This window comes from Lissotriton helveticus, chromosome 4_2 (genome assembly GCF_964261635.1).
Source record: "Lissotriton helveticus chromosome 4_2, aLisHel1.1, whole genome shotgun sequence".
NCBI lineage: Eukaryota > Metazoa > Chordata > Amphibia > Caudata > Salamandridae > Lissotriton > Lissotriton helveticus.
This window is the reverse complement of record NC_136064.1, coordinates 44,431,287-44,449,227: the sequence shown is the minus strand read 5'-3', so window position 1 is coordinate 44,449,227 and position 17,941 is coordinate 44,431,287.

The following is a 17,941-nucleotide window of genomic DNA, read 5'->3' as shown; positions in this document are numbered from 1 at the left end:
TGACTGGGAACCATCAGGAGTGCCGTGAGAAATACGAGAAAAAGAGGACGATCGGGCGCTGGATTCGGAAGACAAGAAACTGTCCACATGGTCCGGGTAAGGTCGTGTTGCCACGACTAATTGCGAAATTTGTTTTGATCGCTTGATTGTTCAAAATACTAGTATTGCCTTGTTTATTTTTATTTAGAGATTCACTGTCTGCAAACGGAGAAGCAACAGGCTCTCTCTCCCTTTGCAAGCAGTGGAGGATAAGTAGGGTAGCAGCCGTGCTTATTCTTTTTCTCCCCCACTCAATAATTGCTTGAAACTGAACTGTTGTTCACAAACTATTGTTTCCTGGAGATTCTCTGTCTGCAAGCAGGGAAGAGACCATCCTTTTTGCAGATAGTGAAAAGGGTAGGTAACGCAGATCTTTGCGATCCTACTCATTCTCCCCATTGTTATTTTGTTGGTCTATTGGTTTTTTTTGGGATCCATGAGGTATTCACTGCCTGCAAACAACGTAGAATAGAAATATTCTGTCTAGTCTTTGCACCTAGTGATAAGATAGGCAGTGCTGACTTTTTAGTCCCTCGTTACGAGCCGTCATGTCTGTCTTCTCCCCATTGATAAATAGCCTGTTTAGCCCGGACCGGGTGTTAGAGGTGGACCATATGGCTCCACTAGAAGGCACCCCTAATAAGGACATGTTCATAAACTATGGGTTAGTCACCATAGCTTATAATAAATTATGGCACAGGTATACCGAAGATAGCCAAGACAAACAGTGGCCACTGGCAGGATCCTTTGACCTTGATAAAATAGAAACGTTAGAAATAGCCCTTCGAAATAATAAGACGACGCCAATTATGCTCGACAGTCTCGGTATGTGGCGCAGAGAGGCTACGAAACGACAGAGAAAAGACGAGGATAAACCAAGTAGGGAAATATACCGACAGGACAACCCCAGGACACCGCTACCCACAACTTACCCCCCGACACTATACCAAGGACGACCAGACTTAGGGTCAGACCAATGCGCTTTTTGTAGGTATGTCGGACACTGGAAAGCCCAATGCCCGACTCTACTGAGCGTGAGTAGGAGCAGAGGACCGACAGGAACGACAGACCGACAGTACGAGAAAAGGCGCGAGACAGAGAAGAACCCGACTTACATAGACAGGCCAGACAGAACCACCACGTTTGATTATGCCCGATGGCACAGATTTCGCCAGGAAAATCTCAGCGGCATGATCAAGTTCTCCTAGGTCGGGCAATGTCAAGACGGGAACCCAGCCTCGTTTAAAAACTTACAGACGGAAAGAGATAATTATGACCGATAACTGTTTTTATATTTGTCTTGGGTCTTTGTATGTCGTACTTGTACTGCCCCCCCCGTCTGAGTTCGTGTGTATGTAAATGTACAAATCTGCGTCACCCCTCTACACGTGTTTCCGTGTTACTCGACCCCTGTTAGCAGAAACTTAGCATAAAAGCAACCTGGAAAGAAAGAAATGATAAAACAAAATCCGTAGAACATTAATAAACTTGAACTTTTAATTTAACACAACAAACAAGGAATAATAACGATAAACTGTAGAAAATGAAAGTCAAACAGAACATTCGCCCCCCCCCCCCATTCTGGAACCTTCCAAAATAGGGCAGGGTTACGGCTACGCCCAACCAACGGCAACCCATATAAGGCGAGCCCCGCCGCCAACTCTTGGTCAGGAAATCTTAACGTATGGGGGAGCCGGAGGAGAGGCAGGAGCCCGCAGCCTGGGCATTTGCAGGTAGTCCCGCCACATGTCTCCTTGGCCGGCCGCAACGGGCCTGGAGAGACTAAGGTAGTCCCGCCACATGTCAAGAGGAGAGCGAGGCATCTCTTCCTTTTCTCTTCTGTCACAGCCGCAGCAGTCCTGGACGGCGGGATGTCCTGCACGTACCTCCACAACAATTTGTCCAAGTTGGGCTGGGAGGGAGAGGCGACGCGGACGAGCCTCTCCCACCTCCACCGGTAGGAGGTTTCCCAGCCCCCAGTCCGACGCCGAACACCCCCAGTCAGGCGATGGTGCCCATACTTCCACAGCACCGGACACACCATGGTACACCCCAGTACTTGCGCAGCACCGAACACACAATGGTGGCACCCCAGTATTTGCGCAGCACCGAACGTACAATGGTGACACTTAGGGAACACCGGATGTGGAGAGGCCTTCATGCAGGGCGATGAAAAGGAGCGGCATGGAGTGCACCGGGAGAAGGAGACGATGTGAACGAGTCTCCCTCGCCCCCCCCAGGTGGGGGCATCACAGCTGCACCCCAGCTGAACGTCCCGCTCTCACAAAACAGGGACCTCTTCCTTTCACTCCGAAGGGTCTCTTCCATTCTTGCAAACTCGACGAGGGTGGCCCCTGTAGGGCCTCAAAATGGCGTCTGGATCCGCTGGAAGGCGGGCCCCGGCCACTAGAGTAACTTCGGCCAGCCATACAACTCAAACATTTGTCCCATGGAGCACGAGCCCCCATCTCCGGCAGCATCTCCGCAGCCTTGAAGATCATACAAAGGTCCCCGGCGGAGCCTTCGGCCTTTGCAGGTTTCCGGTAAGGGACGGCTGCTTCGATCGCCAACGAAACAAACATGACATTGCCACACCTTCTGTTAGCGTGAATTCTAGAACTGCCGAAAAGGATTCTGGTCCAAACTGCCAGTAATGGAAACATTTCCCCCTGATGCTGCTTCCGGACTGTGCCGGCCCCGCCCAAAATGGCGCTGGTATCAATCGGAACTTACGAACACCTCGTGGTGTTCCTTCGCACTAATATAAACTTGATGTTCTGAGATTTTTGTGATCCTTTGTACACTTGGCTAGAAAAGACAAGGAGAGCTCACTCGACGAACAGTATGAAAAGATCCCCGTTACAAACGTTGATTACGAATATACAATGTATTATATTTTTATAACTGATGTAAACCTCATTCACGATACATGCGTACGGTATGTATATAGGAAACCTGATTACAACTGTTATGCTTATGTTTCTAAATTATGAAAATATATGCCCCCGAACCCCCAGCCAATTAATAGACGTTTTAGTCTCTCACAAATGAATGAATGAAACTTTCCGATGTTTTTACTGTTGCAAACGACACCCCCGCTGTACGCACTTTAGCCATTGCCACGACCGACCAAATACGACCACACCCTCCTAATCCATATGCTGAAATGAATTTGCAAAATAAAGTCTTTGAAACTATGGACGGGTATTGCATGCTTTATTTTAAAACAATATGGGATGGGTAGGAAAGTTCTTTTTTTGTGCACCCTACTCTGCTCTCTCTTTAAGGTTAAAGGAAGATGGTTGCCCAGCCCTGGAGGACGGATCGGATCGACAACACGACACTCCGTCTTAAAAGTACGCGACTGACTCATGAACTCTCGCGTAGAGGAAGACCGTGACTTCCAAGGATGGGTAAAACGAATGGTGTAAATGAGGGAATGTAAAAGGAGGGTGAAATGAAATAATGTAAATATTGTAAAGTACAACGTTCCAAAGTAGCAGGGGCCCAAGAACCGAAGAACTTTAGAACGCCACGGCGTTGAAAGAGGTTTAAGGATCCCGATAGTGAGATATATCCTTTGACTAGATACCTCGCACTAGGCACCTCTGGTTTCCTTTTTATGTTTCCCCGCACACGCCCCACATGAACACTCTACCCCCCCTCGACTCCGAAAACCATATCCCCGGGGACCCTGCCCCAAGGAGGAAAGACGAGTTAGAGGTAAGTAAAGGACTTATGAATCCATGTATTTGTATGCGCGCGAATGCTGTCTCCCCCACCCCCTCCCCTTTTTTCCTCCCTCTGCAGGTTACATCAGAGATTACAGCCAAGGTGTGGCGAAGATCTGAGACCTTGCCATGTCTAAGTGCACGAAACGGACTAGCGCCGCAGGGTGGTGTCTAAGCACGCCTGCAAACTACTCACGTATCGAACAAACCCGAAAAATTAGCACAACCTGATAAAAAGTGATCACCCTTAAACCAGACCGGACGAATGAACCCACGTTACGTATGATGCGAAACTGTGAGGGAATGTGTGTGTGTGTGTGGCTGAGGCGTTGACCCAACTGGTCAAAGGACCGAGAATGCGAGAAAGTGCGACAAAATGGTACCTCCTTTTTCTTCTTTCCTTTTCCCAAAGCACGTCCCCTCTACCCTGTCTAATGCTCAAACTGCATGATTACAAGCTAACGTGGACTCGTGAATACCCTTTACTGTGTAATGCACTAAATAGCCTTTCTCGAACGCACTGCCGCCCTCTCCGTTGCACGTGTACTATTTAGCCTGCCGTTGCTCTCTCTCTCTCTCTCTCTCTCTCTTTCTCTCTTTCTCTCTCTCTCTCTCTCTCTCTCTCTCTCTCTCTCTCTCTCTCTCTCTCTCACTCTCTCTCTATTTTTTCACTACCACTCTTCCGAGTGGTTAGCCCCGAAATTGGCAGATTGCCACCCCTAGCACACCACCTAATTGGCTTCAAATACCGTCAGTATTTGCACAAACATTTGTCTTTAATGCAATCACCCTGAGGCCGCGTCATTACCTCTCCTTTTCCGCTAGAAGTCAATGAACCCAGGTTGGGCCGTAAGGGAAAGGACAGGTAAGACGACAGAGGTTCCCTAATCTGGCCCGAAATAAGGGAACTACATGTCAACGGCTCCTATAGTATAAAACAAGGACCTCAGAATACGCGACCCTCCCCTCCCCGAATCGTCGCAATACCCAAACCAGAAAAACGATCACCCCCGTTGCCTCCCCTGTCTATGTCCCTGGTTGTTTCCCATAAATCCCCTGTCCTTCCTAGTTAAGTAACCGGGCTGTAAAAGGTTACGTAGGACCCAGAATGATGTTTTACAAGGTTAACAGACTAGACCAAGGTAAAGAAATCGTCAAAATGAACCTCGCAGTAGCTGAAAAACAGGATGCACCGATAGAAAGGAAATGTTTAGCCATGTTCGTCTCTCAGCGAAATACCTGTGTAGTACCATGTTGACGACTCACTGTACCCTTTTGTAAATGTGAAACTCTAGAGAACGGCATATCTTTGCCAGATTTATCTCCCGAAGGTGGGTTACCATCAGATGAACTGTCATGCCTGTAATAAATGATTATGAAGGAAAGTCATAGTAAATCCAGCAGGTCCGCCACCGGTCATTCATATGCCAGTTGTGAACGTTAAAAATGACGGACATTTTCATTCTTTGCCTGGAGCTGGGAGAGAAATAGACTTTTTGATTATCTTCATCCGAAAATTTTCTAAAAGACTGTCTTTTCAAACTTGTTTAAGGGTACTGCTGTTGGAGGAGAGAAGGACCGGATGTGGGAGCACGAGGCCCGACTGCAGACTAAGGGACACCTACGACATTGGCCAAGGCGAGACCACGACTGAAAAGAGCTGCAGGACGAGGCACTGTTTTCGACAGCATGAAAAGAAAGGGTCGACCTGATGCCCCTGCTCGACGTCCAGTGCCTGTCGACAAGTCCCCGCTCTCTGAATTCCGTCACACGCCCGCCTATTTGAAGTCTCTCGTTCCCCTAGTTTGTTCCTAATTTGGCCTTGCTCCATCCCCCTCTTTTTCCTCTGACCTACCCTATAGACTGTTTTGAACGCTCTTCTTCCATCGGGACTTTCTGACAATCACCTCAAAGGACACGGGGCGAAAAGGACCTTTTCCGACCAGAAACGCGAGGAAAGGGTCGTGCCCTGCAACGCAGAACTTAGACCAGAGCTGGACTCGTAGCTCCACCGCCGGTGCTCAACAGCGCCAACGAAAGACCACAAAGAACAATGAGAACTCGTAAACTTCGAACGTTTGACCTCCTCAACCACCGTTTTTTTCTACGCCTCATTTCTCTCCCAGCCACCATTGTATTGATCCTGCTCCAATCCGAATCCGAAATATGTATTAACCTGCCAGTTTACGTTATGATATGTACTTGCTGCTCGCCGTTTTTGTATTTCATTCCTATGACTTTCCTGCTGAACAAATTTATCAAAGTTCATCAAATAGGTGCACCTCCTAAAAACTAGAAACCTCAAAGTGTATTGTTTACAACTCTTTATCTTGGGTTTCCTACCGTTCTCTCTCTCATGCTCACCACAATAGACCCGAGTAGAAAATGAACCAACAAGATGTCTTGAATATGTTAAAGGAGGGACTGTGGAAAATTAGTGCGTTTTGGTGAACATTATCTGCGCCATCTTGCCTCTTCCCCTGATGCCACACTTTTGTCGTGCGCGCCCGCCATTTTAAGATGCCCCGATCAGAACAAACCCTTTTGCATGCCGCTGGCCCCTGACATAGCCCTTTGCCTTCGCTAAGCCTGCACGCTGACCACCCCCTGCTTGCACCTGCCTTGAGTCATAAACCCCTCTTCGGCGCTGCTCTGCCCCCGGCCCTCATCCTGTTCCCAGCGCGACACCTCCCTGCTTTCCTTTCATGATCTCCGGCCCTTAGATGCAAACCCCCTTTTTCCCCGTGTGCCCGTTTTGTCCTCCCCGTTCCCAAGCCGACACCCAGCTCTGCCGATACCACCCTTGCCCCTCCCCGTACAATAGAAAGCTTCCCCCATCAAAGAAATCCCCGGGTTGATCAAAGCCCCCACCCCATGAGACCCAATCACACTCCCCACATTCCGTGACTCGGCGGATTATCCAGCTGCGTGATGCTCATCACCTGTTGTGATTAGGGTGGGGATTTCAACTGTAAATGTGTGTGGGAACGGGCCCCAAAGGGGGATTCCGGGTATGTCTTTCCGTATATCAAAGCTTTGTCACATATATGTAAACTGCAATAAAAACCATAAAACACTGTATATAAGGGGCCAGGCCTCAAAACGTAAGTTAGAGCACCTCAGAACGATACCTTCTGTCCGTTTCGTTGTGTTCTCCTCCGGAGAGAATAAAAAACCTTGTTTCCTGCTTTCCAGTCTCCAGCGCCTGCCTCTTCATTGATTTAAATGACTAGAGGGTCACAGAGGCAATACCGCCGGGCAAATATCGATTGTCCCCGACCCGATTGAAACTGTTTTTACATTATCATCTCCTTTAAGGAGGTGATAAAACATGAATGTTTTGTGGAAGGAATTTGGTCGCAAAATATTAATACATGTACTGTAATTCAGTAATTGGAAGGAACACCCTAAACACGCCTCTTACTAACACCAAATCGGAATATGGTTGTAAACCCAAATTGGGTTTCGTTAACATGTTGCCAAATCACAATTTGAGCTTTACATCAGAAAGAATATTTTTGCGGTCACCAACCCCCAACTCTGCATATCGATCCATTTGCGACCTCAAAAATGCTTTGTATATTTGGCCCTAAATCTGATTCAATTTACAAATGACCATCTTTAAATAACATAGGGGCGATTAGGATTGCGTTTTTTCTGCATCCTCTGGGCCGGCGGAAGTGTCCGCCGGCCCGGAGGATGCAGAAAAACCACTGCGGAGCCTTCAAAGACCCCCCGCCAGATTAGGATGGCTGGGGGGTCAGGAAGACCGTCTGCAGCTTTTCCGCCGCGGTCGCCTTTCCGACTGTGGCGGAAAAGCTCTAACATGGCTGGCGGTGTCTATCAGACACCGCCAGGCACATTAGGATGTTGGCGGTCCTATGCCTTTCCACGGCGGTATTTCCGCCGTGGAAAGGCATACAGTCTTTTCTTTGGGGGCCCGTTGCGGGCCCCCAGCGGTGAAGGGGGGGGTGGGGGGTGCACATGGGGTGGTACCTGCCTTTGCGTGCACGGAGCGGCAGGCACCACGCGGTGCCTGCCGCTTTGTGCATGCAAATGCACTGCTTTGATTTTTGACATTGCGGCGGGTGCTGCTTCAATGTTAAAAATACAGGATGTGACCGCCAGGGTGGTGATCACATCCTAATTTGCATGGAGGGACCGCCGCTGCCCCTGCGGACGGTCCCTCCTACTCTGGGGTGGCATCCGCCCGCCATCCTAATCGGCCCCATAGTGTGGTATTTATTAGTCCAACCTACTTTGGATTATGCTGCAACCAGGTGAATATTCATCACAAACCGGATTGATTTGGTAATAAACCTTCATGGTTTCTAAATCTGCTGCTTTCTCTCATTACTGTGGGGCAAAATGTGCTCCACTGTCATTGAAGTATCACTGGTTGATGTTGATGTTAAGCCTCAGTTCGAGCCAAAGTTCCATCCATTCGAGGGCAGGCTTATACTTTCAGTTGCACCAACGACTTTGCACATTGCAAACCCCATCCCCGGTTCCATCACCAACAAAGGTGATTCTTTACTATTAATACTGTTCGAACTCCCTTTGGCCTTTGAAATCGATGATCGGATGAGAAACACTATAGATTCACATCTGGAACTTTCAGTTATTTTTTGTTAATGCATCTCCTGATTTTTTGCACCAAAACCAGCTTTTGAAGACTGACACCTCAAGATCACGGAAGCTACCAATCACCTGTAAAATGTTCCATGCATCCTCTTTACCCCCATCTTTAACCTTAATATAGAACAACATGTAACTTTCTTTCTGAGCAATGTCATCAAAGTACTTAAATATGCAAATGGTATGATTGCTACATGACATTCAAAAGGAACAACAGCTTCTTCAACATACTCAAGACCTGCCTTGCTTTCATGTAGAATTAGATGTCAAGGGGCAAGCTGAAATGAAACCTATCCAAGGCAAATTTATTCTTCTTCACAAACAGTAGTAAACAATCCCAGATAGATCCACACATCAGTTGTCAATTCATGATTTCGTATCAGGCTCCCACCCAATAGTCCATTATACATTCAGAGGCCCGGATTTATCATAGGATTGCGTTGCCCTTGCGTCACGCAGAATGACAGAAAGGCAACACAATTCTTAAGCCAGATTTACCAAGTCATGCAAGGCCGCCATGCATGGCCCTGCGTTGCTTTGTAAATGTGGAGTAATGCAAGGCAGCACTGCCATGCATTAGTCTTTGCTGGTAAGGCATTGCATGGTTGGAGAGTGGGTGTTCCCACGCACCATTTGTTTCCTTTTTTTAAGTATTCTGCTTTCTGTATCACACTAAGAAAGAGGAAACCACCTCTAAGAATTATTTATGTGCAGGAAGGTGTCCCTTTTTGCATGAAAACAATCTTGCCTGCAATGCAGGCACCCTTGAAGGAATGCACCTTACATTAGAAAATATGGCACATTCCTTCTCACTCCATTTGAGGCAGCACAGCAAGTTGTCTTGCTGTGTTGAGTTGCATCAAATAATCATAAATCTGGCCTGAGGGGTAGTCTGTGTTGGACATGCACTCCTACTCAGACCTTCCCTTATCCGATGGCTTTTTTCATGGGCCTGTGTGTGTATAAATGCACATTCTTGATGAACTAACTACCCCAGATAGGCAAATCCACTCATGTTTATATGATCTCTGCAATTATAAACCTGTAGTGTTGGTATTTGGTTTGCATAATTACTTAAAACCATGTACATTTCTTTCATTTTAAAAAGAGCTTCAGTAAAAATATAACAACTCATGAATAATTCCTTAGTAAAAGCAATTAAAAAACAGTGATGTGTTAAGATCAAATATTTCAAGAGAAAGTCAGTAATAGGCGACTGTTTCCCCCCACCTTCAAAATTCTCAATTTCAGCCCCTCAAACACAACTTTATGGTTCCGGCAGGTCCGGATTTTCAAAATGCGCTAAACTTATCGAAGTCAAAACTTCCTTGGTGGGATCAACTCCTCGCAGACACATAGCACGTGGGTCAATGATTCCTCTCCCTTGGCACAAAGGCGGCATTGCCTGTCCAACTCCTCCAGGTTCCTCCGCCAATACCAATAGGACTTCAAGGGATTAAACTCAAGAGCAGGTCCATTAACTGACGTTTCATGGTGAGGTCAAGGGGCAGGGAAAGGTAGGATGGCAGGGATCCTGGCTCACAGAACATCGAGGCCAGACTAATGCTCCAGATGTTTCACTGCTTTTGCATCCTGGTCTAACCTGGGGAGGCATGGAGAGCAAAAGAATGATGGATTTACCCCAGATCTCTTGACGGGGGAGAATATTTTGATTTGTTCTGCATTCCGTCCATCAATTGTGTGCCTTGTGCATCCAGGTCTGCCGGCATTAACCCAGCTTGTTTGGTCAGCAGCTTGGCCACCACCGGTACCCGTAGCTCTCTTGTCCAGATTGTGCTAGCTTCTAAAAACTCCAAAGCGTGAGCTAGGAACTTTTGCCAGTTCGTTGCTGGGTTGCTTATGAATTTCCAGATGGGATTTTTCAGCGTGCGCTAACGATAATATTAATGATAATATTTAATTAACATAAACTAGATTTGTTATCACTGTCATAGCAAGAATGGCAATTTCTGCTATTTTTAAACAGCTGAAACTTAGCATTTGCGATTTTTAACTCCTGGCTTAATAGGATCACAACGGGTGCTAATTAACAGAAAATGGTCAAAAAATGTTCTTTTTCACTTATCAACTAATTGGAAAAGCATCTGAAAATATGCTCATGGGGTTCGCACTCGCAGGCTATACAAAAAGGCAAAACTAAGCAAAGCAATATTCTGTAAAATTAAAGTCTGAAATATGAAAAAAGGAAAGTAATAGTCGAACGCATAACTAGAACTCCCTGTCTCGACTTCTGGTGGTCTGCTTTTTTTATAGTCTGGCTATTTGTTATTAACATTGTTGCTGGGGTGCAGGGAAGTGTTATTTATTTGCCATTCCAGTTATACTAAGAACGCATTATTTATTACAATATACATGTTTCATTGTATCCAAAGTTAAGGTAACAATGGATGTAAGTAGTCTGTGGCCATCATTGGTGCTAAGAGTAGCAAAGAATGAATCCCTTTATTCAGTCTAAGCAGTGCCTAGTGTGGTTGCATCCTTGGTGGCGTGTCTTTTGGAACTGTGTGCTCCTTTGTGTTGCCAACTTATACTCGCTCCTCCCCGATGGACCTCATTCTTGATGATCTTTTATATCCATGGTAATCAAAGAAGTCGAAAGCCAACATTGATCCTAATGTGGATTGTGGAGCAATGGAGAACACCTCAGGAGGTCTAAGTCTTCCAAACACTGGACAGTTCATTTGTGATCTTTGGAGCAGGTAGGGATGGACGTTGCTCAACAACAACAGATGACTACCATTTGTGCAGTGCCTAATTTGTAAAAAAAGATGTGCCAGGGCTGTCGTCAGGAGACCACTGCAGCTTGCACCACACATTGCGCCTGCCACGCTGCCAATAATAGTAACCACACACCTACTAACCATCACACTCCTATAAGTGTGACAACTCAGACTATTTCAGGCCCAAAAGCTATAAGAATGGTTTGGATGGCAGACAATAGTCTTTTTTTTTTAGTCCTCCTATTTGACAAAGGCAGAGAGCGAGATCTTTCTGAAGGTCTGAGGGATCTGGGGGGCATATACCTTCCAAGATCTATGCCAGGGAGACCAAAGCCTTTTCCAACTCGCAATTGATAAGCAGACTAGTGGTAACCACCACAGATCTCGCCAACACATTGAGCTTGTCTTAATCCTTGGACTAGGCCGAATATAGCAAAATACAAAAATATAATTTTAAACCTAACTACGAAAGTACATTATGCATGCAAATATCAAGAGCCAAAAGAGATAAAAGAGACCTACATTTTATTTTTCTTAGCTGAAACTATCTGTCAGTCCAATCTAGCTATATGTCTTGAAAAATTCAGCCAACTCATACATGTAGGGGGGAGCTCTGAGACCCATTTTTATACATTTCCCTTTGGGCATTTGTCATTAAAATAAACAATAGAGATCTGGTGTTCTTCTACCAGTTTGTTTTATCTACTCCAAATATAACCAAAGGAAGACTTACCTCAAATTCGTTACCCAGGATTTTTTTTTAATACGTTACCCACTTCTCGCCAGAAGAGCCGGATAGCTGGACACAGCCAAATAAGATGTATATTCCAATTGGCATTTAAGGCAGCATCTTCTTCTAGGACCTCCCATCTTAGCGAGCTTCTTGGGAGACCAGTAGGCCCTGTATAGGGTGAACAAGTGGAGCTGAAGTTACCGAAGCCCATAATGTAGCAGCAGATATTTGCCATAAGTCTTGGATATCGCAACCTGGCATGTCCAGCTTCCAGATTTCTTCAGCCAGGATCACATCCCTGTCATCTCCTTGAACTAATGCCCAATACCACCTGGAGACCTCCTTTCTATAGGTTTGTGTTTTTAACTAATCTTTCTTGACCTTTGACTCCACCCCAAGGTTTAACTGGGTTCACAACCAACTAACCAGCTGGTAATATTTAAATCTGGATAACTTAAAATCCATCTTCTAGCTTAGTTCAGTCCAAGTAAATATCGTCCCTTCCTACATGAGCTGGCCCCAAAAAACCTATGTTTACTAACGGTGAAGCTAGCCTATCTATCTTACATAGTGGGGTTCCTGGAGAGTTCCATCTTGGTGGCATAGAGATACAGTAGGGAATACCTCGAGTTTTTATTACCTGAATCCAGATTTTAGAGGCTACAATTAGTATCTTAAATGTACATTTTTTAACAATTTAGCGTGTGCAAATTTAAACAAGAATCCTTTACTTTCTTCTCCTAGGTTGCTTATTAGAGCCCTATATGTAATTGCCATATACTGGAGGGTCATCAGTAGTCATCTGGTGTTTTGCAAAAACAAAGGCCAATAATACAATTGAAAATCTGGAAGCGCTATGCCCCCTTCCAGTTTTTTCTTCCTAAACTTTTTCCAGGAGATTCTCACGCTTTTACTCCTCCATACAAAAACTACTGAGTTGCCCATGAAGATTTTTGAACCAGGCAGGCTTAAAGAGCAAAAGAAAGTGTTAAATATAAATGTAAATTTAGGGAGGATTGTCATTTTGACTAAATTAGCTCTTCCTAAAATGGATAGTGGAAGGAGATCCCAGCTTTGCAAAAGCCTTTTGGTTTCTTGCATAAGTCGAGTATAGTTTATTAAAGGCATTTGCTCCAGGTCTTTTGGTACTCGCACCCCTAATAATAATAATAATAAAGGAGTTTATAAAGTGCATGGTTACGCCATACCGGCGTGTCCCTGCGCTAGGGTGAGAGAAGAGGCAGCGCCTCAAACCAAGTCCAGAGCAGCCCACCTAGCCAACATGAGAACAGATGGGTTTTAAGAGCCTTCCTAAACTTCAATTCAGAAGTTTCCATCCGGAGGCTCAGGGGGATCTTATTCCAGCTCTGAGCCGCCAAGAGCCGAAAGGACCTGCCTCCCATTCTGGCCGTCTTAACCTTCGGTACAAGCAGCAGGCCAGTCCCACTCGATCTAAGAGACCTTACGGGCTTATAGCAGGTAACCAGATCCCTCAAATAAGAGGGACCCGTGTCCTGGATGATGCAAAGGCATTTTAGTGGGAGAAACCTCCATATATTACATATGATTGAAGTTATAGTTAGGAGGTAAGAATGAAATGACACTATTCATATCTGATATCTAGAATAGATCCTGTAATTAGCATTTATAAATAATTTACACAAATAATATTGTTACAGATATAAATCGACGGAATTCTACTAAGAAAATGTAAAGAGAACATGATATAGGTGCCAAAACCAAGTAACTTTGACAACCCTTTCTAACATATGACTTAGGTAAGTATTTATGCATAACAGGTGGTTCTTTGCAATACTCCTGTTGAGAGGACAAATAGCTCCTGGCGGACTTTGATATATTTAATTTTTTTTGGGATAGTATTTCCATCACCTTTTAGATGCTTGGATAGTGAATTGCCCTATAATCAGATCGGTTTTGAATTCAATCTATGAAAGCATGACACTAGAAAAGAGTTAATAAAAAGTCTTTTGGCTAGTTAGATCTGAAACTGTTCTGTGGACGTTTTTCTACAGCATCTACTGTATACCAACCAATGACAAGTCCCCCTTGCCATCTATTATAGATAGAATACCAATGACAACTTAACATAGGATCCCTTACAGATAATTTAACATAGGAGAATGCCTATAAATTTCTTTAATACAAGTGTGTTTGTAAGAATGTGATGTCTGAATGTATAGGGGCAATGTAGTGCAACCTCATGCAAGTGTGGCAGAATGGCCTTACTGTGAGCTCTGTATCTTTAGAAACCTGTGTTATGTGGGGAGGTAGGGTTAGCAATTTGCTGTTAGTTACATTAATTTGCTTAGTGCTTCTTGCATTTGTATCATGGATATATGTTTATGTTGTTTCTTTTTCTGTTTTAGTATGCCACTGGTAGAATCACCCTGAGGAAGGTTAAACACCGAAACGCGTTGGTGACAATTATGTCTTATAACCAGTGTTTCCCATTAAATATTTGGAATTGACATTTAGTCCCATTGCTGTATTGACCATCTTATTGCACTTTATAACATGCTGTTATTTTTGTCAATTTCTTTGTGTGGCTATACCCATATGGAAAAATATTTACGAAGGATTTTTCGAGCATATGCCTTCAAATTTGTTGGTTTGTGAGTCATTTTAACACATATCTTTGATATAACCATACATTGGGTGAGGAGAAAAATAAATACAAAATAAAAAATATATATTTTTGTAATATGTACGTGTGAAGTATAGTTTTTACCTGAATATCTATGATATATTTGCAGCACAAATGTACAAGTAGCACCTTTGCCCAGTGCTGACCTTTTTTCCAATTATGATGCAAAGGCATATGCACAGCATCTTAAACATCACTATTTTCCTTACTGGGAGCCAGTGCAATGTGTTCAATGCTCTTTTGGAGCTCGCCCTCCTAGGTTGCATAAGCACCAGCCATGCGGCTGCATTCTCCACAACCTGCAATCTTCCAAATCATTTAGCTGTAGCGCCATGGTATAGTGTATTGCCATAGTCTAGGCGAGATGTAATGAGGGCATGCACCAACGTTTTCCTAGCCTCTACAGGAAGGAGATCCATTGTTTTCCGCAGGCTTTTTAGTACTCCAAAACATGTCCCCACTACACCTCTAGTATGAATTTCATATGAGAGATTGGAGTCCAACCATACACCAAGGTTTTTCACCTGGGTGCATGGTGTAGGAGCGGGGCCCAGACTCGGAGGCCACCAAGCCGATGTCCAGCCTAACGGAGTACCCCCTACCACAAGCACTTCGGTCTTGTTACCATTAAGTTTCAGGCGGTTCTTGGCCATCCAGGAGGCAATCTCCTGCATGCATGCCCTGAAGTTAGAGGCAGCCAAGTCCGGTGCCTGTGATAGGGAGATCACCAGCTGGGTATCATCGGCATATCTAAACTCAGTTTTATCTAAATGTTTGAGGTGCGTAGGGATAGGAGTATTCCATGACATAGTCTCGGTCTTGTCTTCATTGAAAAGGTAGCACGAGATTTACCCAAAGCTTCCCGCTAACTCCATGACTACTGGCAAAGCAGTTCCCAAGTTAGCTGTGTACACTACCAGGTCATCCGCATAGAGAGCTCCTTTTATATACCACTCTCTATATTAAAATGGGAGGATTCTTTGGTTTGCTCTTATTCTCCTCGCCAATGGTTCCAGATATAAGTTAAATAGTAAAGGCAAGAGAGGGCAACCTTGTTGTGTTCCCCTATTTATCCGAAGGGTAGGGGTTACATGACCATTAATCAATAACGTTGCTGTAGGGGAAGCATATATACCTTGGATAGCCTGAAGGAAGTTACCACCAAATCCATTTTGTTCTAGCACTTCATATAAGTAGGGCCAACTGACCCTGTCAAAGGCACCAGCGGCATTGAGCATAACCGTTAGGTGAATCCTCATAACCGAGGCTGCGTATAAAGCACACACCAGGTCTTGAGTCATGTCAGAGAGCTGCCTTCTCTTCATGAAACCCTTTTGATTTGTACCTATTATATCTCCTGAGACCCTATCTAGCAGTCTAGCTAGAAACTGTCTGTGTATTTTATAATCTGCGTTTAGAAGCGAGATAGGTCTAGAGTATTCAAATCTTTTTTGGATCCTTGTCCGGCTTGAGATTTAAGGTGATCACTGCTTACCCTCCAAGTGACAGGATCGGTGTTTGCTACGTATATATAGAATTAAGCATTTCTGGAAAAAAGGGGGTGATTTACTTTTTCAGGATTTTGTATACTTCATTGGGAAGGCTATCGGGTTCTGCCGCCTTTCCATTCTTTAAATTCTTGATAATCCCCTCTATTTCTTCGATGGAAAAATCTGTCTGCTGAGTTGTGCTCAAAAGGGTGAGTTTATCCTGCTTTAGCCGTTCACCTATTTCTGCTGCTGTCCCTTCTACATCATCCGTATATAATTCCTGAAAGAAATTCACAAAAGCTTCTCTAATTGCACCTATTTCCATACACTTAGTTCCTGCCTTATTTATTACTTCCTTTATCTCGTTCCAAACCAAATCCTGTCTAGCTTTCCATGCTAACATATTCCCACATTCTTCCCCAAATTCATGATTTGCCAGTCTGCTTATCTTGCATCTCTGTTTCACTAGTCCTTCTAGGTAGTCGGTTAAAATGCCCTTGGCTTCTATCAGCTTATTTTGTAGTTGTTCTATTATAGAAACTCAAGCAGCTTTGACTCAAGCAGCTTCCTTTTCTACTATTTCCTGCTGAATCTCTCCAATGTTTTGCTCATATTCCCTTACTTTACTCTTCCCCGCCTTGTTTTTATAGGCACCTAAATTAATTACTTTTCCCCAAAGGAAAGCTTTATAAGCATTCCATACAATATTTGGTGGGGCTGTGCCCACATTCTGTTCAAAGAAGAAGACTGTTTCTTCTTTCAAAGATCTTACTATTTCTGGGTCACCAAGTAGGGTTCTATTTAGAGTCCACCTTGTCTGTGCAGGTGGGGAGTTAACTAATATCTCCAAATGTACTGCCTCATGGTCAGACAAGTATGAAGGGCGATGAGTTATCTTAAGAGAGTTGTTGGTAAGTTACCGATCTATCAGAAAAAAATCAATTCTAGATGCATGGGCCAGTTTCTAATTTTGAAAGGTATACCCTCTCTCCTGCCCTGCTTTCAGTCTCCAGATATCTACCAAAGCTAAAAATGTATCAAAAATGTGCAAACGCCCTCATTTTGGGAGAGTTTACTGCTGGCCTGCAGGTTTATTTATCCGGGACTGGGTCCAGCAAGGTATGAAAATCTCCTCCCAAAATAATATGATATTTTGTCTCAAGAATCTGCTGATATAATTCCTTAAGTGGTCTGGAATCATCACTATTTGGGCCATAAGAGGTCACAAAAGCATATCCTATGTTGTGAATCTTAACATAGCTTATTACCCACCTACCCCTAGAGTCAACCTTCAAGCCCTCTATCCTTATCTGGGCCGATTTTTTGAATAGGACTACTACTCCCTTCACATTAGTAGCCTGGTTTGCACACACCAGATGAGAGATCCATCTGTTCCTCTTTGAGATTTCTAGCCACTCTTCACGGCGTAAATGTGTCTCCTGCAATAAGATAATATCTGTATCGGAAAGCCTGATAAATTCCAGAATCTTCCTTTGCCTGGAGGGCACCCTTAAACCATTCACATTCCAGGACATTATTCTTAAATTGTTAGCCATTCTTTCCGGTCATTTCTTAGAGTGACAACCTCCAACGTCCAAACCCCCCTCTCGATCCTAAAATGCTATCCCTTTGCGCTAATGAGGACCATATTTTTTTATTTTTTCCCTATCTGCTCCCCACCCTGTGCTCAAATAAACAAAAAAACGTGCCTCCTCCCACCCACCCTAGGGAACCCTCCCTGTATCCTATCTGGGTATTCCAACATACCTTATTTCAGTTTGTGCCTCTGCCCTATCAAATAACTTAAAGCAATTTAGGAATCTTTATGAGACTTGATTTTTTCAATTAAACGCTCTACCTCAGCCCCCTCTCTCATATTGTACATTCTGTTGTTCCACATAACT